Source organism: Etheostoma spectabile, unplaced genomic scaffold (assembly GCF_008692095.1).
Source record: "Etheostoma spectabile isolate EspeVRDwgs_2016 unplaced genomic scaffold, UIUC_Espe_1.0 scaffold00019300, whole genome shotgun sequence".
Classification (NCBI taxonomy): Eukaryota; Metazoa; Chordata; class Actinopteri; order Perciformes; family Percidae; genus Etheostoma; species Etheostoma spectabile.
Genome location: NW_022604803.1, coordinates 64,675 through 82,448, shown reverse-complemented (window position 1 = coordinate 82,448; position 17,774 = coordinate 64,675). Strand labels below are relative to the sequence as shown.

Below are 17,774 nucleotides of genomic sequence, written 5' to 3'. Positions count from 1 at the left end.
GTAGAAGTTAACATTACCAGAAATTAGTTGTTTGCCTTCACACAAACATGCCCCTTCTGTGCAAGGACTTTTTCCGAATAGTGATAAAGGAAAGCTGCATTAGCCGGGAATCGGACCCGGGTCTCCCGCGTGGCAGGCGAGAATTCTACCACTGAACCACCAATGCTTGACGTGCCTTAATATGCCCCACTGAAAAAAATCAGTCTGCATGGCCACATTATGTTTTCACAAGTGTCAGAAAAACGGTAATTTTATCCGTATTCCATCAAACACGGATCACAGTCTCTTGACGTGCCTAGTGCACCAACAATCAAAATTTAGCTAACATGAATGGCTGAAATGTAGAAGTTAACATTACCAGAAATTAGTTGTTTGCCTTCACACAAACATGCCCCTTTTGTGCAAGGACATTTCCGAATAGTGATAAAGGAAAGCTGCATTAGCCGGGAATCGGACCCAGGTCTCCCGCGTGGCAGGCGAGAATTCTACCACTGAACCACCAATGCTTGACGTGCCTTGATATGCCCCACTGAAAAAAATCAGTCTGCATGGCCACATTATGTTTTCACAAGTGTCAGCATAATGGTAATTTTATCCTTTTCCATCAAACAGGGATCACAGCCTCTTGGGCTGCCTAGTGCACCAAAAATCAAAATGGAGCTAACATGCATGACCGAAATCAAGAAGTTAACATCACCAGAAATGAACTGTTTGCCTTCACACATACATGCCCTTTTTGTGCAGAGACTAGTTTCGAATTGTAATAAAGCAAGCATGCATTGGCTGGGAATCGGACCCAGGTCTCCCGCGTGGGAGGCGAGAATTCTACCACTGAACCACCAACGCTGGATAAGATTCAAGTTCCACCACCGAAAAAAATCAGTCTGCATGGCCACATTATGTTTTCACAAGTGTCAACATAATGGTAATTTTATCCTCTTTCCATCAAACAGGGATCACAGCCTCTTGGGCTGCCTAGTGCACCAAAAATCAAAATGGAGCTAACATGCATGACTGAAATCTAGAAGTTAACATTACCAGAAATGAGCTTTTTGCCTTCACACAACCATGCCCTTTTTGTGCAGAGACTAGTTTTGAATTGTAATAAAGCAAACATGCATTGGCTGGAAATCTGACCCAGGTCTCCCGCGTGGGAGGCGAGAATTCTACCACTGAACCACCAATGCTTGACGTGCCTTGATATGCCCCACTGAAAAAAATCAGTCTGCATGGCCACATTATGTTTTCACAAGTGTCAGCATAATGGTAATTTTATCCATTTTCCATCAAACAGGGATCACAGCCTCTTGGGCTGCCTAGTGCACCAAAAATCAAAATGGAGCTAACATGCATGACCGAAATCAAGAAGTTAACATCACCAGAAATGAACTGTTTGCCTTCACACATACATGCCCTTTTTGTGCAGAGACTAGTTTCGTATTGTAATAAAGCAAACATGCATTGGCTGGGAATCGGACCCAGGTCTCCCGCGTGGGAGGCGAGAATTCTACCACTGAACCACCAACGCTGGATGCGGTTCAAATTCCACCACCGAAAAAAATCAGTCTGCATGGCCACATTATGTTTTCACAAGTGTCAGAAAAACGGTAATTTTTCCGTATTCCATCAAACACGGATCACAGTCTCTTGACGTGCCTAGTGCACCAACAATCAAAATTTAGCTAACATGAATGGCTGAAATGTAGAAGTTAACATTACCAGAAATTAGTTGTTTGCCTTCACACAAACATGCCCCTTCTGTGCAAGGACTTTTTCCGAATAGTGATAAAGGAAAGCTGCATTAGCCGGGAATCGGACCCGGGTCTCCCGCGTGGCAGGCGAGAATTCTACCACTGAACCACCAATGCTTGACGTGCCTTGATATGCCCCACTGAAAAAAATCAGTCTGCATGGCCACATTATGTTTTCACAAGTGTCAACATAATGGTAATTTTATCCTCTTTCCATCAAACAGGGATCACAGCCTCTTGGGCTGCCTAGTGCACCAAAAATCAAAATGGAGCTAACATGCATGACTGAAATCAAGAAGTTAACATCACCAGAAATGAACTGTTTGCCTTCACACATACATGCCCTTTTGTGCAGAGACTAGTTTCGAATTGTAATAAAGCAAACATGCATTGGCTGGGAATCGGACCCAGGTCTCCCGCGTGGGAGGCGAGAATTCTACCACTGAACCACCAACGCTGGATAAGGTTCAAGTTCCACCACCGAAAAAAATCAGTCTGCATGGCCACATTATGTTTTCACAAGTGTCAACATAATGGTAATTTTATCCTCTTTCCATCAAACAGGGATCACAGCCTCTTGGGCTGCCTAGTGCACCAAAAATCAAAATGGAGCTTACATGCATGACTGAAATCAAGAAGTTAACATCACCAGAAATGAACTGTTTGCCTTCACACATACATGCCCTTTTTGTGCAGAGACTAGTTTCGAATTGTAATAAAGCAAACATGCATTGGCTGGGAATCGGACCCAGGTCTCCCGCGTGGGAGGCGAGAATTCTACCACTGAACCACCAACGCTGGATAAGGTTCAAGTTCCACCACCGAAAAAAATCAGTCTGCATGGCCACATTATGTTTTCACAAGTGTCAACATAATGGTAATTTTATCCTCTTTCCATCAAACAGGGATCACAGCCTCTTGGGCTGCCTAGTGCACCAAAAATCAAAATGGAGCTTACATGCATGACTGAAATCAAGAAGTTAACATCACCAGAAATGAACTGTTTGCCTTCACACATACATGCCCTTTTTGTGCAGAGACTAGTTTCGAATTGTAATAAAGCAAACATGCATTGGCTGGGAATCGGACCCAGGTCTCCCGTGGGAGGCGAGAATTCTACCACTGAACCACCAACGCTGGATAAGGTTCAAGTTCCACCACCAAAAAAAATCAGTCTGCATGGCCACATTATGTTTTCACAAGTGTCAACATAATGGTAATTTTATCCTCTTTCCATCAAACAGGGATCACAGCCTCTTGGGCTGCCTAGTGCACCAAAAATCAAAATGGAGCTAACATGCATGACTGAAATCTAGAAGTTAACATCACCAGAAATGAGCTTTTTGCCTTCACACAACCATGCCCTTTTTGTGCAGAGACTAGTTTTGAATTGTAATAAAGCAAACATGCATTGGCTGGGAATCTGACCCAGGTCTCCCGCGTGGGAGGCGAGAATTCTACCACTGAACCACCAATGCTTGACGTGCCTTGATATGCCCCACTGAAAAAAATCAGTCTGCATGGCCACATTATGTTTTCACAAGTGTCAGCATAATGGTAATTTTATCCATTTTCCATCAAACAGGGATCACAGCCTCTTGGGCTGCCTAGTGCACCAAAAATCAAAATGGAGCTAACATGCATGACCGAAATCAAGAAGTTAACATCACCAGAAATGAACTGTTTGCCTTCACACATACATGCCCTTTTTGTGCAGAGACTAGTTTCGTATTGTAATAAAGCAAACATGCATTGGCTGGGAATCGGACCCAGGTCTCCCGCGTGGGAGGCGAGAATTCTACCACTGAACCACCAACGCTGGATGCGGTTCAAATTCCACCACCGAAAAAAATCAGTCTGCATGGCCACATTATGTTTTCACAAGTGTCAGAAAAACGGTAATTTTATCCGTATTCCATCAAACACGGATCACAGTCTCTTGACGTGCCTAGTGCACCAACAATCAAAATTTAGCTAACATGAATGGCTGAAATGTAGAAGTTAACATTACCAGAAATTAGTTGTTTGCCTTCACACAAACATGCCCCTTCTGTGCAAGGACTTTTCCGAATAGTGATAAAGGAAAGCTGCATTAGCCGGGAATCGGACCCGGGTCTCCCGCGTGGCAGGCGAGAATTCTACCACTGAACCACCAATGCTTGACGTGCCTTGATATGCCCCACTGAAAAAAATCAGTCTGCATGGCCACATTATGTTTTCACAAGTGTCAACATAATGGTAATTTTATCCTCTTTCCATCAAACAGGGATCACAGCCTCTTGGGCTGCCTAGTGCACCAAAAATCAAAATGGAGCTAACATGCATGACTGAAATCAAGAAGTTAACATCACCAGAAATGAACTGTTTGCCTTCACACATACATGCCCTTTTTGTGCAGAGACTAGTTTCGAATTGTAATAAAGCAAACATGCATTGGCTGGGAATCGGACCCAGGTCTCCCGCGTGGGAGGCGAGAATTCTACCACTGAACCACCAACGCTGGATAAGGTTCAAGTTCCACCACCGAAAAAAATCAGTCTGCATGGCCACATTATGTTTTCACAAGTGTCAACATAATGGTAATTTTATCCTCTTTCCATCAAACAGGGATCACAGCCTCTTGGGCTGCCTAGTGCACCAAAAATCAAAATGGAGCTAACATGCATGACTGAAATCTAGAAGTTAACATTACCAGAAATGAGCTTTTTGCCTTCACACAACCATGCCCTTTTTGTGCAGAGACTAGTTTTGAATTGTAATAAAGCAAACATGCATTGGCTGGGAATCGGACCCAGGTCTCCCGCGTGGGAGGCGAGAATTCTACCACTGAACCACCAATGCTTGACGTGCCTTGATATGCCCCACTGAAAAAAATCAGTCTGCATGGCCACATTATGTTTTCACAAGTGTCAGCATAATGGTAATTTTATCCTTTTCCATCAAACAGGGATCACAGCCTCTTGGGCTGCCTAGTGCACCAAAAATCAAAATGGAGCTAACATGCATGACTGAAATCAAGAAGTTAACATCACCAGAAATGAACTGTTTGCCTTCACACATACATGCCCTTTTTGTGCAGAGACTAGTTTCGAATTGTAATAAAGCAAACATGCATTGGCTGGGAATCGGACCCAGGTCTCCCGCGTGGGAGGCGAGAATTCTACCACTGAACCACCAACGCTGGATGCGGTTCAAATTCCACCACCGAAAAAAATCAGTCTGCATGGCCACATTATGTTTTCACAAGTGTCAGAAAAACGGTAATTTTTTCCGTATTCCATCAAACACGGATCACAGTCTCTTGACCTGCCTAGTGCACCAACAATCAAAATTTAGCTAACATGAATGGCTGAAATGTAGAAGTTAACATTACCAGAAATTAGTTGTTTGCCTTCACACAAACATGCCCTTCTGTGCAAGGACTTTTTCCGAATAGTGATAAAGGAAAGCTGCATTAGCCGGGAATCGGACCCGGGTCTCCCGCGTGGCAGGCGAGAATTCTACCACTGAACCACCAATGCTTGACGTGCCTTGATATGCCCCACTGAAAAAAATCAGTCTGCATGGCCACATTATGTTTTCACAAGTGTCAACATAATGGTAATTTTATCCTCTTTCCATCAAACAGGGATCACAGCCTCTTGGGCTGCCTAGTGCACCAAAAATCAAAATGGAGCTAACATGCATGACTGAAATCAAGAAGTTAACATCACCAGAAATGAACTGTTTGCCTTCACACATACATGCCCTTTTTGTGCAGAGACTAGTTTCGAATTGTAATAAAGCAAACATGCATTGGCTGGGAATCGGACCCAGGTCTCCCGCGTGGGAGGCGAGAATTCTACCACTGAACCACCAACGCTGGATAAGGTTCAAGTTCCACCACCGAAAAAAATCAGTCTGCATGGCCACATTATGTTTTCACAAGTGTCAACATAATGGTAATTTTATCCTCTTTCCATCAAACAGGGATCACAGCCTCTTGGGCTGCCTAGTGCACCAAAAATCAAAATGGAGCTAACATGCATGACTGAAATCTAGAAGTTAACATCACCAGAAATGAGCTTTTTGCCTTCACACAACCATGCCCTTTTTGTGCAGAGACTAGTTTTGAATTGTAATAAAGCAAACATGCATTGGCTGGGAATCGGACCCAGGTCTCCCGCGTGGGAGGCGAGAATTCTACCACTGAACCACCAATGCTTGACGTGCCTTGATATGCCCCACTGAAAAAAATCAGTCTGCATGGCCACATTATGTTTTCACAAGTGTCAGCATAATGGTAATTTTATCCATTTTCCATCAAACAGGGATCACAGCCTCTTGGGCTGCCTAGTGCACCAAAAATCAAAATGGAGCTAACATGCATGACCGAAATCAAGAAGTTAACATCACCAGAAATGAACTGTTTGCCTTCACACATACATGCCCTTTTTGTGCAGAGACTAGTTTCGAATTGTAATAAAGCAAACATGCATTGGCTGGGAATCGGACCCACGTCTCCCACGTAGGAGGCGAGAATTCTACCACTGAACCACCAACGCTGGATGCGGTTCAAATTCCACCACCGAAAAAATTCAGTCTGCATGGCCACATTATGTTTTCACAAGTGTCAGAAAAACGGTAATTTTTTCCGTATTCCATCAAACACGGATCACAGTCTCTTGACGTGCCTAGTGCACCAACAATCAAAATTTAGCTAACATGAATGGCTGAAAGTTAGAAGTTAACATTACCAGAAATTAGTTGTTTGCCTTCACACAAACATGCCCCTTCTGTGCAAGGACTTTTTCCGAATAGTGATAAAGGAAAGCTGCATTAGCCGGGAATCGGACCCGGGTCTCCCGCGTGGCAGGCGAGAATTCTACCACTGAACCACCAATGCTTGACGTGCCTTGATATGCCCCACTGAAAAAAATCAGTCTGCATGGCCACATTATGTTTTCACAAGTGTCAACATAATGGTAATTTTATCCTCTTTCCATCAAACAGGGATCACAGCCTCTTGGGCTGCCTAGTGCACCAAAAATCAAAATGGAGCTTACATGCATGACTGAAATCAAGAAGTTAACATCACCAGAAATGAACTGTTTGCCTTCACACATACATGCCCTTTTTGTGCAGAGACTAGTTTCGAATTGTAATAAAGCAAACATGCATTGGCTGGGAATCGGACCCAGGTCTCCCGCGTGGGAGGCGAGAATTCTACCACTGAACCACCAACGCTGGATAAGGTTCAAGTTCCACCACCGAAAAAAATCAGTCTGCATGGCCACATTATGTTTTCACAAGTGTCAACATAATGGTAATTTTATCCTCTTTCCATCAAACAGGGATCACAGCCTCTTGGGCTGCCTAGTGCACCAAAAATCAAAATGGAGCTAACATGCATGACTGAAATCTAGAAGTTAACATCACCAGAAATGAGCTTTTTGCCTTCACACAACCATGCCCTTTTTGTGCAGAGACTAGTTTTGAATTGTAATAAAGCAAACATGCATTGGCTGGGAATCGGACCCAGGTCTCCCGCGTGGGAGGCGAGAATTCTACCACTGAACCACCAATGCTTGACGTGCCTTGATATGCCCCACTGAAAAAAATCAGTCTGCATGGCCACATTATGTTTTCACAAGTGTCAGCATAATGGTAATTTTATCCATTTTCCATCAAACAGGGATCACAGCCTCTTGGGCTGCCTAGTGCACCAAAAATCAAAATGGAGCTAACATGCATGACTGAAATCAAGAAGTTAACATCACCAGAAATGAACTGTTTGCCTTCACACATACATGCCCTTTTTGTGCAGAGACTAGTTTCGAATTGTAATAAAGCAAACATGCATTGGCTGGGAATCGGACCCAGGTCTCCCGCGTGGGAGGCGAGAATTCTACCACTGAACCACCAACGCTGGATGCGGTTCAAATTCCACCACCGAAAAAAATCAGTCTGCATGGCCACATTATGTTTTCACAAGTGTCAGAAAAATGGTAATTTTTTCCGTATTCCATCAAACACGGATCACAGCCTCTTGACGTGCCTAGTGCACCAACAATCAAAATGGAGCTAACATGAATGGCTGAAATTAGAAGTTAACATTACCAGAAATTAGTTGTTTGCCTTCACACAAACATGCCCTTTTGTGCAAGGACTTTTTCGAATAGTGATAAAGGAAAGCTGCATTGCCGGGAATCGGACCCGGGTCTCCCGCGTGGCAGGCGAGAATTCTACCACTGAACCACCAATGCTTGACGTGCCTTAATATGCCCCACTGAAAAAAATCAGTCTGCATGGCCACATTATGTTTTCACAAGTGTCAGAAAAACGGTAATTTTATCCGTATTCCATCAAACACGGATCACAGTCTCTTGACGTGCCTAGTGCACCAACAATCAAAATTTAGCTAACATGAATGGCTGAAATGTAGAAGTTAACATTACCAGAAATTAGTTGTTTGCCTTCACACAAACATGCCCTTTTGTGCAAGGACTTTTCCGAATAGTGATAAAGGAAAGCTGCATTAGCCGGGAATCGGACCCGGTCTCCCGCGTGGCAGGCGAGAATTCTACCACTGAACCACCAATGCTTGACGTGCCTTGATATGCCCCACTGAAAAAAATCAGTCTGCATGGCCACATTATGTTTTCACAAGTGTCAGAAAAACGGTAATTTTATCCGTATTCCATCAAACACGGATCACAGTCTCTTGACGTGCCTAGTGCACCAACAATCAAAATTTAGCTAACATGAATGGCTGAAATGTAGAAGTTAACATTACCAGAAATTAGTTGTTTGCCTTCACACAAACATGCCCCTTTTGTGCAAGGACTATTTTCCGAATAGTGATAAAGGAAAGCTGCATTAGCCGGGAATCGGACCCGGGTCTCCCGCGTGGCAGGCGAGAATTCTACCACTGAACCACCAACGCTGGATAAGATTCAAGTTCCCCACTGAAAAAAATCAGTCTGCATGGCCACATTATGTTTTCACAAGTGTCAGCATAATGGTAATTTTATCCTTTTCCATCAAACAGGGATCACAGCCTCTTGGGCTGCCTAGTGCACCAAAAATCAAAATGGAGCTAACATGCATGACTGAAATCAAGAAGTTAACATCACCAGAAATGAACTGTTTGCCTTCACACATACATGCCCTTTTTGTGCAGAGACTAGTTTCGAATTGTAATAAAGCAACATGCATTGGCTGGGAATCGGACCCAGGTCTCCCGCGTGGGAGGCGAGAATTCTACCACTGAACCACCAACGCTGGATAAGGTTCAAGTTCCACCACCGAAAAAAATCAGTCTGCATGGCCACATTATGTTTTCACAAGTGTCAGAAAAACGGTAATTTTTTCCGTATCCATCAAACACGGATCACAGTCTCTTGACGTGCCTAGTGCACCAACAATCAAATTTAGCTACATGAATGGCTGAAATGTAGAAGTTAACATTACCAGAAATTAGTTGTTTGCCTTCACACAAACATGCCCCTTCTGTGCAAGGACTTTTTCCGAATAGTGATAAAGGAAAGCTGCATTAGCCGGGAATCGGACCCGGGTCTCCCGCGTGGCAGGCGAGAATTCTACCACTGAACCACCAATGCTTGACGTGCCTTGATATGCCCCACTGAAAAAAATCAGTCTGCATGGCCACATTATGTTTTCACAAGTGTCAACATAATGGTAATTTTATCCTCTTTCCATCAAACAGGGATCACAGCCTCTTGGGCTGCCTAGTGCACCAAAAATCAAAATGGAGCTAACATGCATGACTGAAATCAAGAAGTTAACATCACCAGAAATGAACTGTTTGCCTTCACACATACATGCCCTTTTTGTGCAGAGACTAGTTTCGAATTGTAATAAAGCAAACATGCATTGGCTGGGAATCGGACCCAGGTCTCCCGCGTGGGAGGCGAGAATTCTACCACTGAACCACCAACGCTGGATAAGGTTCAAGTTCCCCACCGAAAAAAATCAGTCTGCATGGCCACATTATGTTTTCACAAGTGTCAACATAATGGTAATTTTATCCTTTTCCATCAAACAGGGATCACAGCCTCTTGGGCTGCCTAGTGCACCAAAAATCAAAATGGAGCTAACATGCATGACTGAAATCAAGAAGTTAACATCACCAGAAATGAACTGTTTGCCTTCACACATACATGCCCTTTTTGTGCAGAGACTAGTTTCGAATTGTAATAAAGCAAACATGCATTGGCTGGGAATCGGACCCAGGTCTCCCGCGTGGGAGGCGAGAATTCTACCACTGAACCACCAACGCTGGATGCGGTTCAAATTCCACCACCGAAAAAAATCAGTCTGCATGGCCACATTATGTTTTCACAAGTGTCAGAAAAACGGTAATTTTTCCGTATTCCATCAAACACGGATCACAGTCTCTTGACGTGCCTAGTGCACCAACAATCAAAATTTAGCTAACATGAATGGCTGAAATGTAGAAGTTAACATTACCAGAAATAGTTGTTTGCCTTCACACAAACATGCCCTTCTGTGCAAGGACTTTTTCCGAATAGTGATAAAGGAAAGCTGCATTAGCCGGGAATCGGACCCGGGTCTCCCGCGTGGCAGGCGAGAATTCTACCACTGAACCACCAATGCTTGACGTGCCTTGATATGCCCCACTGAAAAAAATCAGTCTGCATGGCCACATTATGTTTTCACAAGTGTCAACATAATGGTAATTTTATCCTCTTTCCATCAAACAGGGATCACAGCCTCTTGGGCTGCCTAGTGCACCAAAAATCAAAATGGAGCTAACATGCATGACTGAAATCAAGAAGTTAACATCACCAGAAATGAACTGTTTGCCTTCACACATACATGCCCTTTTTGTGCAGAGACTAGTTTCGAATTGTAATAAAGCAAACATGCATTGGCTGGGAATCGGACCCAGGTCTCCCGCGTGGGAGGCGAGAATTCTACCACTGAACCACCAACGCTGGATAAGGTTCAAGTTCCCCACCGAAAAAAATCAGTCTGCATGGCCACATTATGTTTTCACAAGTGTCAACATAATGGTAATTTTATCCTCTTTCCATCAAACAGGGATCACAGCCTCTTGGGCTGCCTAGTGCACCAAAAATCAAAATGGAGCTAACATGCATGACTGAAATCTAGAAGTTAACATCACCAGAAATGAGCTTTTTGCCTTCACACAACATGCCCTTTTTGTGCAGAGACTAGTTTTGAATTGTAATAAAGCAAACATGCATTGGCTGGGAATCGGACCCAGGTCTCCCGCGTGGGAGGCGAGAATTCTACCACTGAACCACCAATGCTTGACGTGCCTTGATATGCCCCACTGAAAAAAATCAGTCTGCATGGCCACATTATGTTTTCACAAGTGTCAGCATAATGGTAATTTTATCCATTTTCCATCAAACAGGGATCACAGCCTCTTGGGCTGCCTAGTGCACCAAAAATCAAAATGGAGCTAACATGCATGACCGAAATCAAGAAGTTAACATCACCAGAAATGAACTGTTTGCCTTCACACATACATGCCCTTTTTGTGCAGAGACTAGTTTCGAATTGTAATAAAGCAAGCATGCATTGGCTGGGAATCGGACCCAGGTCTCCCGCGTGGGAGGCGAGAATTCTACCACTGAACCACCAACGCTGGATGCCTTCAATTCCCCACCGAAAAAAATCAGTCTGCATGGCCACATTATGTTTTCACAAGTGTCAGAAAAACGGTAATTTTTCCGTATTCCATCAAACACGGATCACAGTCTCTTGACGTGCCTAGTGCACCAACAATCAAAATTTAGCTAACATGAATGGCTGAAATGTAGAAGTTAACATTACCAGAAATTAGTTGTTTGCCTTCACACAAACATGCCCCTTCTGTGCAAGGACTTTTTCGAATAGTGATAAAGAAAGCTGCATTAGCCGGGAATCGGACCCGGGTCTCCCGCGTGGCAGGCGAGAATTCTACCACTGAACCACCAATGCTTGACGTGCCTTGATATGCCCCACTGAAAAAAATCAGTCTGCATGGCCACATTATGTTTTCACAAGTGTCAACATAATGGTAATTTTATCCTCTTTCCATCAAACAGGGATCACAGCCTCTTGGGCTGCCTAGTGCACCAAAAATCAAAATGGAGCTAACATGCATGACTGAAATCAAGAAGTTAACATCACCAGAAATGAACTGTTTGCCTTCACACATACATGCCCTTTTTGTGCAGAGACTAGTTTCGAATTGTAATAAAGCAAACATGCATTGGCTGGGAATCGGACCCAGGTCTCCCGCGTGGGAGGCGAGAATTCTACCACTGAACCACCAACGCTGGATAAGTTCAAGTTCCACCACCGAAAAAAATCAGTCTGCATGGCCACATTATGTTTTCACAAGTGTCAACATAATGGTAATTTTATCCTCTTTCCATCAAACAGGGATCACAGCCTCTTGGGCTGCCTAGTGCACCAAAAATCAAAATGGAGCTAACATGCATGACTGAAATCTAGAAGTTAACATCACCAGAAATGAGCTTTTTGCCTTCACACAACATGCCCTTTTTGTGCAGAGACTAGTTTTGAATTGTAATAAAGCAAACATGCATTGGCTGGGAATCGGACCCAGGTCTCCCGCGTGGGAGGCGAGAATTCTACCACTGAACCACCAATGCTTGACGTGCCTTGATATGCCCCACTGAAAAAAATCAGTCTGCATGGCCACATTATGTTTTCACAAGTGTCAGCATAATGGTAATTTTATCCATTTTCCATCAAACAGGGATCACAGCCTCTTGGGCTGCCTAGTGCACCAAAAATCAAAATGGAGCTAACATGCATGACCGAAATCAAGAAGTTAACATCACCAGAAATGAACTGTTTGCCTTCACACATACATGCCCTTTTTGTGCAGAGACTAGTTTTGAATTGTAATAAAGCAAACATGCATTGGCTGGGAATCGGACCCAGGTCTCCCGCGTGGGAGGCGAGAATTCTACCACTGAACCACCAATGCTTGACGTGCCTTGATATGCCCCACTGAAAAAAATCAGTCTGCATGGCCACATTATGTTTTCACAAGTGTCAGCATAATGGTAATTTTATCCATTTTCCATCAAACAGGGATCACAGCCTCTTGGGCTGCCTAGTGCACCAAAAATCAAAATGGAGCTAACATGCATGACTGAAATCAAGAAGTTAACATCACCAGAAATGAACTGTTTGCCTTCACACATACATGCCCTTTTTGTGCAGAGACTAGTTTCGAATTGTAATAAAGCAAACATGCATTGGCTGGGAATCGGACCCAGGTCTCCCGCGTGGGAGGCGAGAATTCTACCACTGAACCACCAACGCTGGATGCGGTTCAAATTCCACCACTGAAAAAAATCAGTCTGCATGGCCACATTATGTTTTCACAAGTGTCAGAAAAACGGTAATTTTTTCCGTATTCCATCAAACACGGATCACAGTCTCTTGACGTGCCTAGTGCACCAACAATCAAAATTTAGCTAACATGAATGGCTGAAATGTAGAAGTTAACATTACCAGAAATTAGTTGTTTGCCTTCACACAAACATGCCCCTTCTGTGCAAGGACTTTTTCCGAATAGTGATAAAGGAAAGCTGCATTAGCCGGAATCGGACCCAGGTCTCCCGCGTGGCAGGCGAGAATTCTACCACTGAACCACCAATGCTTGACGTGCCTTGATATGCCCCACTGAAAAAAATCAGTCTGCATGGCCACATTATGTTTTCACAAGTGTCAACATAATGGTAATTTTATCCTCTTTTCATCAAACAGGGATCACAGCCTCTTGGGCTGCCTAGTGCACCAAAAATCAAAATGGAGCTTACATGCATGACTGAAATCAAGAAGTTAACATCACCAGAAATGAACTGTTTGCCTTCACACATACATGCCCTTTTTGTGCAGAGACTAGTTTCGAATTGTAATAAAGCAAACATGCATTGGCTGGGAATCGGACCCAGGTCTCCCGCGTGGGAGGCGAGAATTCTGCCACTGAACCACCAACGCTGGATAAGGTTCAAGTTCCACCACCGAAAAAAATCAGTCTGCATGGCCACATTATGTTTTCACAAGTGTCAACATAATGGTAATTTTATCCTCTTTCCATCAAACAGGGATCACAGCCTCTTGGGCTGCCTAGTGCACCAAAAATCAAAATGGAGCTAACATGCATGACTGAAATCTAGAAGTTAACATCACCAGAAATGAGCTTTTTGCCTTCACACAACCATGCCCTTTTTGTGCAGAGACTTGTTTTGAATTGTAATAAAGCAAACATGCATTGGCTGGGAATCTGACCCAGGTCTCCCGCGTGGGAGGCGAGAATTCTACCACTGAACCACCAATGCTTGACGTGCCTTGATATGCCCCACTGAAAAAAATCAGTCTGCATGGCCACATTATGTTTTCACAAGTGTCAGCATAATGGTAATTTTATCCATTTTCCATCAAACAGGGATCACAGCCTCTTGGGCTGCCTAGTGCACCAAAAATCAAAATGGAGCTAACATGCATGACCGAAATCAAGAAGTTAACATCACCAGAAATGAACTGTTTGCCTTCACACATACATGCCCTTTTTGTGCAGAGACTAGTTTCGTATTGTAAAAAAGCAAACATGCATTGGCTGGGAATCGGACCCAGGTCTCCCGCGTGGGAGGCGAGAATTCTACCACTGAACCACCAACGCTGGATGCGGTTCAAATTCCACCACCGAAAAAAATCAGTCTGCATGGCCACATTATGTTTTCACAAGTGTCAGAAAAACGGTAATTTTTTCCGTATTCCATCAAACACGGATCACAGTCTCTTGACGTGCCTAGTGCACCAACAATCAAAATTTAGCTAACATGAATGGCTGAAATGTAGAAGTTAACATTACCAGAAATTAGTTGTTTGCCTTCACACAAACATGCCCCTTCTGTGCAAGGACTTTTTCCGAATAGTGATAAAGGAAAGCTGCATTAGCCGGGAATCGGACCCGGGTCTCCCGCGTGGCAGGCGAGAATTCTACCACTGAACCACCAATGCTTGACGTGCCTTGATATGCCCCACTGAAAAAAATCAGTCTGCATGGCCACATTATGTTTTCACAAGTGTCAACATAATGGTAATTTTATCCTCTTTCCATCAAACAGGGATCACAGCCTCTTGGGCTGCCTAGTGCACCAAAAATCAAAATGGAGCTAACATGCATGACTGAAATCTAGAAGTTAACATCACCAGAAATGAGCTTTTTGCCTTCACACAACCATGCCCTTTTTGTGCAAAGACTAGTTTTGAATTGTAATAAAGCAAACATGCATTGGCTGGAAATCTGACCCAGGTCTCCCGCGTGGGAGGCGAGAATTCTACCACTGAACCACCAATGCTTGACGTGCCTTGATATGCCCCACTGAAAAAAATCAGTCTGCATGGCCACATTATGTTTTCACAAGTGTCAGCATAATGGTAATTTTATCCATTTTCCATCAAACAGGGATCACAGCCTCTTGGGCTGCCTAGTGCACCAAAAATCAAAATGGAGCTAACATGCATGACCGAAATCAAGAAGTTAACATCACCAGAAATGAACTGTTTGCCTTCACACATACATGCCCTTTTTGTGCAGAGAATAGTTTCGTATTGTAATAAAGCAAACATGCATTGGCTGGGAATCGGACCCAGGTCTCCCGCGTGGGAGGCGAGAATTCTACCACTGAACCACCAACGCTGGATGCGGTTCAAATTCCACCACCGAAAAAAATCAGTCTGCATGGCCACATTATGTTTTCACAAGTGTCAGAAAAACGGTAATTTTTTCCGTATTCCATCAAACACGGATCACAGTCTCTTGACGTGCCTAGTGCACCAACAATCAAAATTTAGCTAACATGAATGGCTGAAATGTAGAAGTTAACATTACCAGAAATTAGTTGTTTGCCTTCACACAAACATGCCCCTTCTGTGCAAGGACTTTTTGCGAATAGTGATAAAGGAAAGCTGCATTAGCCGGGAATCGGACCCGGGTCTCCCGCGTGGCAGGAAAGAATTCTACCACTGAACCACCAATGCTTGACGTGCCTTAATATGCCCCACTGAAAAAAATCAGTCTGCATGGTCACATTATGTTTTCACAAGTGTCAGAAAAACGGTAATTTTATCCGTATTCCATCAAACACGGATCACAGTCTCTTGACGTGCCTAGTGCACCAACAATCAAAATTTAGCTAACATGAATGGCTGAAATGTAGAAGTTAACATTACCAGAAATTAGTTGTTTGCCTTCACACAAACATGCCCCTTCTGTGCAAGGACATTTCCGAATAGTGATAAAGGAAAGCTGCATTAGCCGGAATCGGACCCGGGTCTCCCGCGTGGCAGGCGAGAATTCTACCACTGAACCACCAATGCTTGACGTGCCTTGATATGCCCCACTGAAAAAAATCAGTCTGCATGGCCACATTATGTTTTCACAAGTGTCAACATAATGGTAATTTTATCCTCTTTTCATCAAACAGGGATCACAGCCTCTTGGAATGCCTAGTGCACCAAAAATCAAAATGGAGCTAACATGCATGACTGAAATCAAGAAGTTAACATCACCAGAAATGAACTGTTTGCCTTCACACATACATGCCCTTTTTGTGCAGAGACTAGTTTCGAATTGTAATAAAGCAAGCATGCATTGGCTGGGAATCGTACCCAGGTCTCCCGCGTGGGAGGCGAGAATTCTACCACTGAACCACCAACGCTGGATAAGATTCAAGTTCCACCACCGAAAAAAATCAGTCTGCATGGCCACATTATGTTTTCACAAGTGTCAGAAAAACGGTAATTTTTTCCGTATTCCATCAAACACGGATCACAGTCTCTTGACGTGCCTAGTGCACCAACAATCAAAATTTAGCTAACATGAATGGCTGAAATGTAGAAGTTAACATTACCAGAAATTAGTTGTTTGCCTTCACACAAACATGCCCCTTCTGTGCAAGGACTTTTTCCGAATAGTGATAAAGGAAAGCTGCATTAGCCGGGAATCGGACCCGGGTCTCCCGCGTGGCAGGCGAGAATTCTACCACTGAACCACCAATGCTTGACGTGCCTTGATATGCCCCACTGAAAAAAATCAGTCTGCATGGCCACATTATGTTTTCACAAGTGTCAACATAATGGTAATTTTATCCTCTTTCCATCAAACAGGGATCACAGCCTCTTGGGCTGCCTAGTGCACCAAAAATCAAAATGGAGCTAACATGCATGACTGAAATCAAGAAGTTAACATCACCAGAAATGAACTGTTTGCCTTCACACATACATGCCCTTTTGTGCAGAGACTAGTTTCGAATTGTAATAAAGAAAACATGCATTGGCTGGGAATCGGACCCAGGTCTCCCGCGTGGGAGGCGAGAATTCTACCACTGAACCACCAACGCTGGATAAGGTTCAAGTTCCACCACCGAAAAAAATCAGTCTGCATGGCCACATTATGTTTTCACAAGTGTCAACATAATGGTAATTTTATCCTCTTTCCATCAAACAGGGATCACAGCCTCTTGGGCTGCCTAGTGCACCAAAAATCAAAATGGAGCTAACATGCATGACTGAAATCTAGAAGTTAACATCACCAGAAATGAGCTTTTTGCCTTCACACAACCATGCCCTTTTTGTGCAGAGACTAGTTTTGAATTGTAATAAAGCAAACATGCATTGGCTGGGAATCTGACCCAGGTCTCCCGCGTGGGAGGCGAGAATTCTACCACTGAACCACCAATGCTTGACGTGCCTTGATATGCCCCACTGAAAAAAATCAGTCTGCATGGCCACATTATGTTTTCACAAGTGTAAGAATAATGGTAATTTTATCCATTTTCCATCAAACAGGGATCACAGCCTCTTGGGCTGCCTAGTGCACCAAAAATCAAAATGGAGCTAACATGCATGACCGAAATCAAGAAGTTAACATCACCAGAAATGAACTGTTTGCCTTCACACATACATGCTCTTTTTGTGCAGAGACTAGTTTCGTATTGT

At 43.7% G+C, this 17,774-nt stretch overlaps 42 non-coding genes across 42 annotated transcripts; all 42 read right to left on the bottom strand.

Annotated features, from left to right (window-relative positions):
* Nucleotides 1–95: 95 nt before the first annotated feature.
* Nucleotides 96–166, bottom strand: trnag-gcc (transfer RNA glycine (anticodon GCC)). Its single transcript has one exon. It is a non-coding gene; the product is annotated as a tRNA-Gly (tRNA).
* A 269-nt stretch (nt 167–435) lies between these two features.
* On the bottom strand, nt 436–506 carry trnag-gcc (transfer RNA glycine (anticodon GCC)). Its single transcript has one exon. It is a non-coding gene; the product is annotated as a tRNA-Gly (tRNA).
* Nucleotides 507–775: 269 nt separating this feature from the next.
* Nucleotides 776–846, bottom strand: trnag-ccc (transfer RNA glycine (anticodon CCC)). The gene has a single exon. It is a non-coding gene; the product is annotated as a tRNA-Gly (tRNA).
* Nucleotides 847–1,457: 611 nt separating this feature from the next.
* On the bottom strand, nt 1,458–1,528 carry trnag-ccc (transfer RNA glycine (anticodon CCC)). The gene has a single exon. It is a non-coding gene; the product is annotated as a tRNA-Gly (tRNA).
* A 269-nt stretch (nt 1,529–1,797) lies between these two features.
* On the bottom strand, nt 1,798–1,868 carry trnag-gcc (transfer RNA glycine (anticodon GCC)). The gene has a single exon. It is a non-coding gene; the product is annotated as a tRNA-Gly (tRNA).
* A 269-nt stretch (nt 1,869–2,137) lies between these two features.
* trnag-ccc (transfer RNA glycine (anticodon CCC)) lies at nt 2,138–2,208 on the bottom strand. Its single transcript has one exon. It is a non-coding gene; the product is annotated as a tRNA-Gly (tRNA).
* Nucleotides 2,209–2,478: 270 nt separating this feature from the next.
* Nucleotides 2,479–2,549, bottom strand: trnag-ccc (transfer RNA glycine (anticodon CCC)). The gene has a single exon. It is a non-coding gene; the product is annotated as a tRNA-Gly (tRNA).
* Nucleotides 2,550–3,499: 950 nt separating this feature from the next.
* trnag-ccc (transfer RNA glycine (anticodon CCC)) lies at nt 3,500–3,570 on the bottom strand. The gene has a single exon. It is a non-coding gene; the product is annotated as a tRNA-Gly (tRNA).
* Nucleotides 3,571–3,839: 269 nt separating this feature from the next.
* Nucleotides 3,840–3,910, bottom strand: trnag-gcc (transfer RNA glycine (anticodon GCC)). Its single transcript has one exon. It is a non-coding gene; the product is annotated as a tRNA-Gly (tRNA).
* Nucleotides 3,911–4,180: 270 nt separating this feature from the next.
* Nucleotides 4,181–4,251, bottom strand: trnag-ccc (transfer RNA glycine (anticodon CCC)). The gene has a single exon. It is a non-coding gene; the product is annotated as a tRNA-Gly (tRNA).
* A 270-nt stretch (nt 4,252–4,521) lies between these two features.
* On the bottom strand, nt 4,522–4,592 carry trnag-ccc (transfer RNA glycine (anticodon CCC)). The gene has a single exon. It is a non-coding gene; the product is annotated as a tRNA-Gly (tRNA).
* A 269-nt stretch (nt 4,593–4,861) lies between these two features.
* On the bottom strand, nt 4,862–4,932 carry trnag-ccc (transfer RNA glycine (anticodon CCC)). Its single transcript has one exon. It is a non-coding gene; the product is annotated as a tRNA-Gly (tRNA).
* Nucleotides 4,933–5,201: 269 nt separating this feature from the next.
* Nucleotides 5,202–5,272, bottom strand: trnag-gcc (transfer RNA glycine (anticodon GCC)). The gene has a single exon. It is a non-coding gene; the product is annotated as a tRNA-Gly (tRNA).
* A 270-nt stretch (nt 5,273–5,542) lies between these two features.
* trnag-ccc (transfer RNA glycine (anticodon CCC)) lies at nt 5,543–5,613 on the bottom strand. The gene has a single exon. It is a non-coding gene; the product is annotated as a tRNA-Gly (tRNA).
* Nucleotides 5,614–5,883: 270 nt separating this feature from the next.
* trnag-ccc (transfer RNA glycine (anticodon CCC)) lies at nt 5,884–5,954 on the bottom strand. The gene has a single exon. It is a non-coding gene; the product is annotated as a tRNA-Gly (tRNA).
* Nucleotides 5,955–6,224: 270 nt separating this feature from the next.
* Nucleotides 6,225–6,295, bottom strand: trnar-ccu (transfer RNA arginine (anticodon CCU)). The gene has a single exon. It is a non-coding gene; the product is annotated as a tRNA-Arg (tRNA).
* Nucleotides 6,296–6,565: 270 nt separating this feature from the next.
* trnag-gcc (transfer RNA glycine (anticodon GCC)) lies at nt 6,566–6,636 on the bottom strand. The gene has a single exon. It is a non-coding gene; the product is annotated as a tRNA-Gly (tRNA).
* Nucleotides 6,637–6,906: 270 nt separating this feature from the next.
* trnag-ccc (transfer RNA glycine (anticodon CCC)) lies at nt 6,907–6,977 on the bottom strand. The gene has a single exon. It is a non-coding gene; the product is annotated as a tRNA-Gly (tRNA).
* A 270-nt stretch (nt 6,978–7,247) lies between these two features.
* trnag-ccc (transfer RNA glycine (anticodon CCC)) lies at nt 7,248–7,318 on the bottom strand. The gene has a single exon. It is a non-coding gene; the product is annotated as a tRNA-Gly (tRNA).
* A 270-nt stretch (nt 7,319–7,588) lies between these two features.
* trnag-ccc (transfer RNA glycine (anticodon CCC)) lies at nt 7,589–7,659 on the bottom strand. The gene has a single exon. It is a non-coding gene; the product is annotated as a tRNA-Gly (tRNA).
* Nucleotides 7,660–7,926: 267 nt separating this feature from the next.
* On the bottom strand, nt 7,927–7,996 carry trnag-gcc (transfer RNA glycine (anticodon GCC)). Its single transcript has one exon. It is a non-coding gene; the product is annotated as a tRNA-Gly (tRNA).
* A 268-nt stretch (nt 7,997–8,264) lies between these two features.
* Nucleotides 8,265–8,334, bottom strand: trnag-gcc (transfer RNA glycine (anticodon GCC)). Its single transcript has one exon. It is a non-coding gene; the product is annotated as a tRNA-Gly (tRNA).
* A 271-nt stretch (nt 8,335–8,605) lies between these two features.
* On the bottom strand, nt 8,606–8,676 carry trnag-gcc (transfer RNA glycine (anticodon GCC)). The gene has a single exon. It is a non-coding gene; the product is annotated as a tRNA-Gly (tRNA).
* Nucleotides 8,677–8,943: 267 nt separating this feature from the next.
* Nucleotides 8,944–9,014, bottom strand: trnag-ccc (transfer RNA glycine (anticodon CCC)). Its single transcript has one exon. It is a non-coding gene; the product is annotated as a tRNA-Gly (tRNA).
* Nucleotides 9,015–9,281: 267 nt separating this feature from the next.
* On the bottom strand, nt 9,282–9,352 carry trnag-gcc (transfer RNA glycine (anticodon GCC)). The gene has a single exon. It is a non-coding gene; the product is annotated as a tRNA-Gly (tRNA).
* Nucleotides 9,353–9,622: 270 nt separating this feature from the next.
* trnag-ccc (transfer RNA glycine (anticodon CCC)) lies at nt 9,623–9,693 on the bottom strand. Its single transcript has one exon. It is a non-coding gene; the product is annotated as a tRNA-Gly (tRNA).
* Nucleotides 9,694–9,961: 268 nt separating this feature from the next.
* On the bottom strand, nt 9,962–10,032 carry trnag-ccc (transfer RNA glycine (anticodon CCC)). Its single transcript has one exon. It is a non-coding gene; the product is annotated as a tRNA-Gly (tRNA).
* A 267-nt stretch (nt 10,033–10,299) lies between these two features.
* On the bottom strand, nt 10,300–10,370 carry trnag-gcc (transfer RNA glycine (anticodon GCC)). Its single transcript has one exon. It is a non-coding gene; the product is annotated as a tRNA-Gly (tRNA).
* Nucleotides 10,371–10,640: 270 nt separating this feature from the next.
* Nucleotides 10,641–10,711, bottom strand: trnag-ccc (transfer RNA glycine (anticodon CCC)). The gene has a single exon. It is a non-coding gene; the product is annotated as a tRNA-Gly (tRNA).
* Nucleotides 10,712–10,979: 268 nt separating this feature from the next.
* On the bottom strand, nt 10,980–11,050 carry trnag-ccc (transfer RNA glycine (anticodon CCC)). Its single transcript has one exon. It is a non-coding gene; the product is annotated as a tRNA-Gly (tRNA).
* A 270-nt stretch (nt 11,051–11,320) lies between these two features.
* On the bottom strand, nt 11,321–11,391 carry trnag-ccc (transfer RNA glycine (anticodon CCC)). The gene has a single exon. It is a non-coding gene; the product is annotated as a tRNA-Gly (tRNA).
* Nucleotides 11,392–11,655: 264 nt separating this feature from the next.
* trnag-gcc (transfer RNA glycine (anticodon GCC)) lies at nt 11,656–11,726 on the bottom strand. The gene has a single exon. It is a non-coding gene; the product is annotated as a tRNA-Gly (tRNA).
* A 270-nt stretch (nt 11,727–11,996) lies between these two features.
* Nucleotides 11,997–12,067, bottom strand: trnag-ccc (transfer RNA glycine (anticodon CCC)). Its single transcript has one exon. It is a non-coding gene; the product is annotated as a tRNA-Gly (tRNA).
* A 268-nt stretch (nt 12,068–12,335) lies between these two features.
* Nucleotides 12,336–12,406, bottom strand: trnag-ccc (transfer RNA glycine (anticodon CCC)). The gene has a single exon. It is a non-coding gene; the product is annotated as a tRNA-Gly (tRNA).
* Nucleotides 12,407–12,676: 270 nt separating this feature from the next.
* Nucleotides 12,677–12,747, bottom strand: trnag-ccc (transfer RNA glycine (anticodon CCC)). Its single transcript has one exon. It is a non-coding gene; the product is annotated as a tRNA-Gly (tRNA).
* Nucleotides 12,748–13,017: 270 nt separating this feature from the next.
* Nucleotides 13,018–13,088, bottom strand: trnag-ccc (transfer RNA glycine (anticodon CCC)). Its single transcript has one exon. It is a non-coding gene; the product is annotated as a tRNA-Gly (tRNA).
* Nucleotides 13,089–14,380: 1,292 nt separating this feature from the next.
* On the bottom strand, nt 14,381–14,451 carry trnag-ccc (transfer RNA glycine (anticodon CCC)). The gene has a single exon. It is a non-coding gene; the product is annotated as a tRNA-Gly (tRNA).
* A 270-nt stretch (nt 14,452–14,721) lies between these two features.
* trnag-gcc (transfer RNA glycine (anticodon GCC)) lies at nt 14,722–14,792 on the bottom strand. The gene has a single exon. It is a non-coding gene; the product is annotated as a tRNA-Gly (tRNA).
* A 611-nt stretch (nt 14,793–15,403) lies between these two features.
* Nucleotides 15,404–15,474, bottom strand: trnag-ccc (transfer RNA glycine (anticodon CCC)). Its single transcript has one exon. It is a non-coding gene; the product is annotated as a tRNA-Gly (tRNA).
* A 950-nt stretch (nt 15,475–16,424) lies between these two features.
* trnag-ccc (transfer RNA glycine (anticodon CCC)) lies at nt 16,425–16,495 on the bottom strand. The gene has a single exon. It is a non-coding gene; the product is annotated as a tRNA-Gly (tRNA).
* Nucleotides 16,496–16,765: 270 nt separating this feature from the next.
* On the bottom strand, nt 16,766–16,836 carry trnag-gcc (transfer RNA glycine (anticodon GCC)). The gene has a single exon. It is a non-coding gene; the product is annotated as a tRNA-Gly (tRNA).
* Nucleotides 16,837–17,105: 269 nt separating this feature from the next.
* On the bottom strand, nt 17,106–17,176 carry trnag-ccc (transfer RNA glycine (anticodon CCC)). Its single transcript has one exon. It is a non-coding gene; the product is annotated as a tRNA-Gly (tRNA).
* Nucleotides 17,177–17,774: the final 598 nt, after the last annotated feature.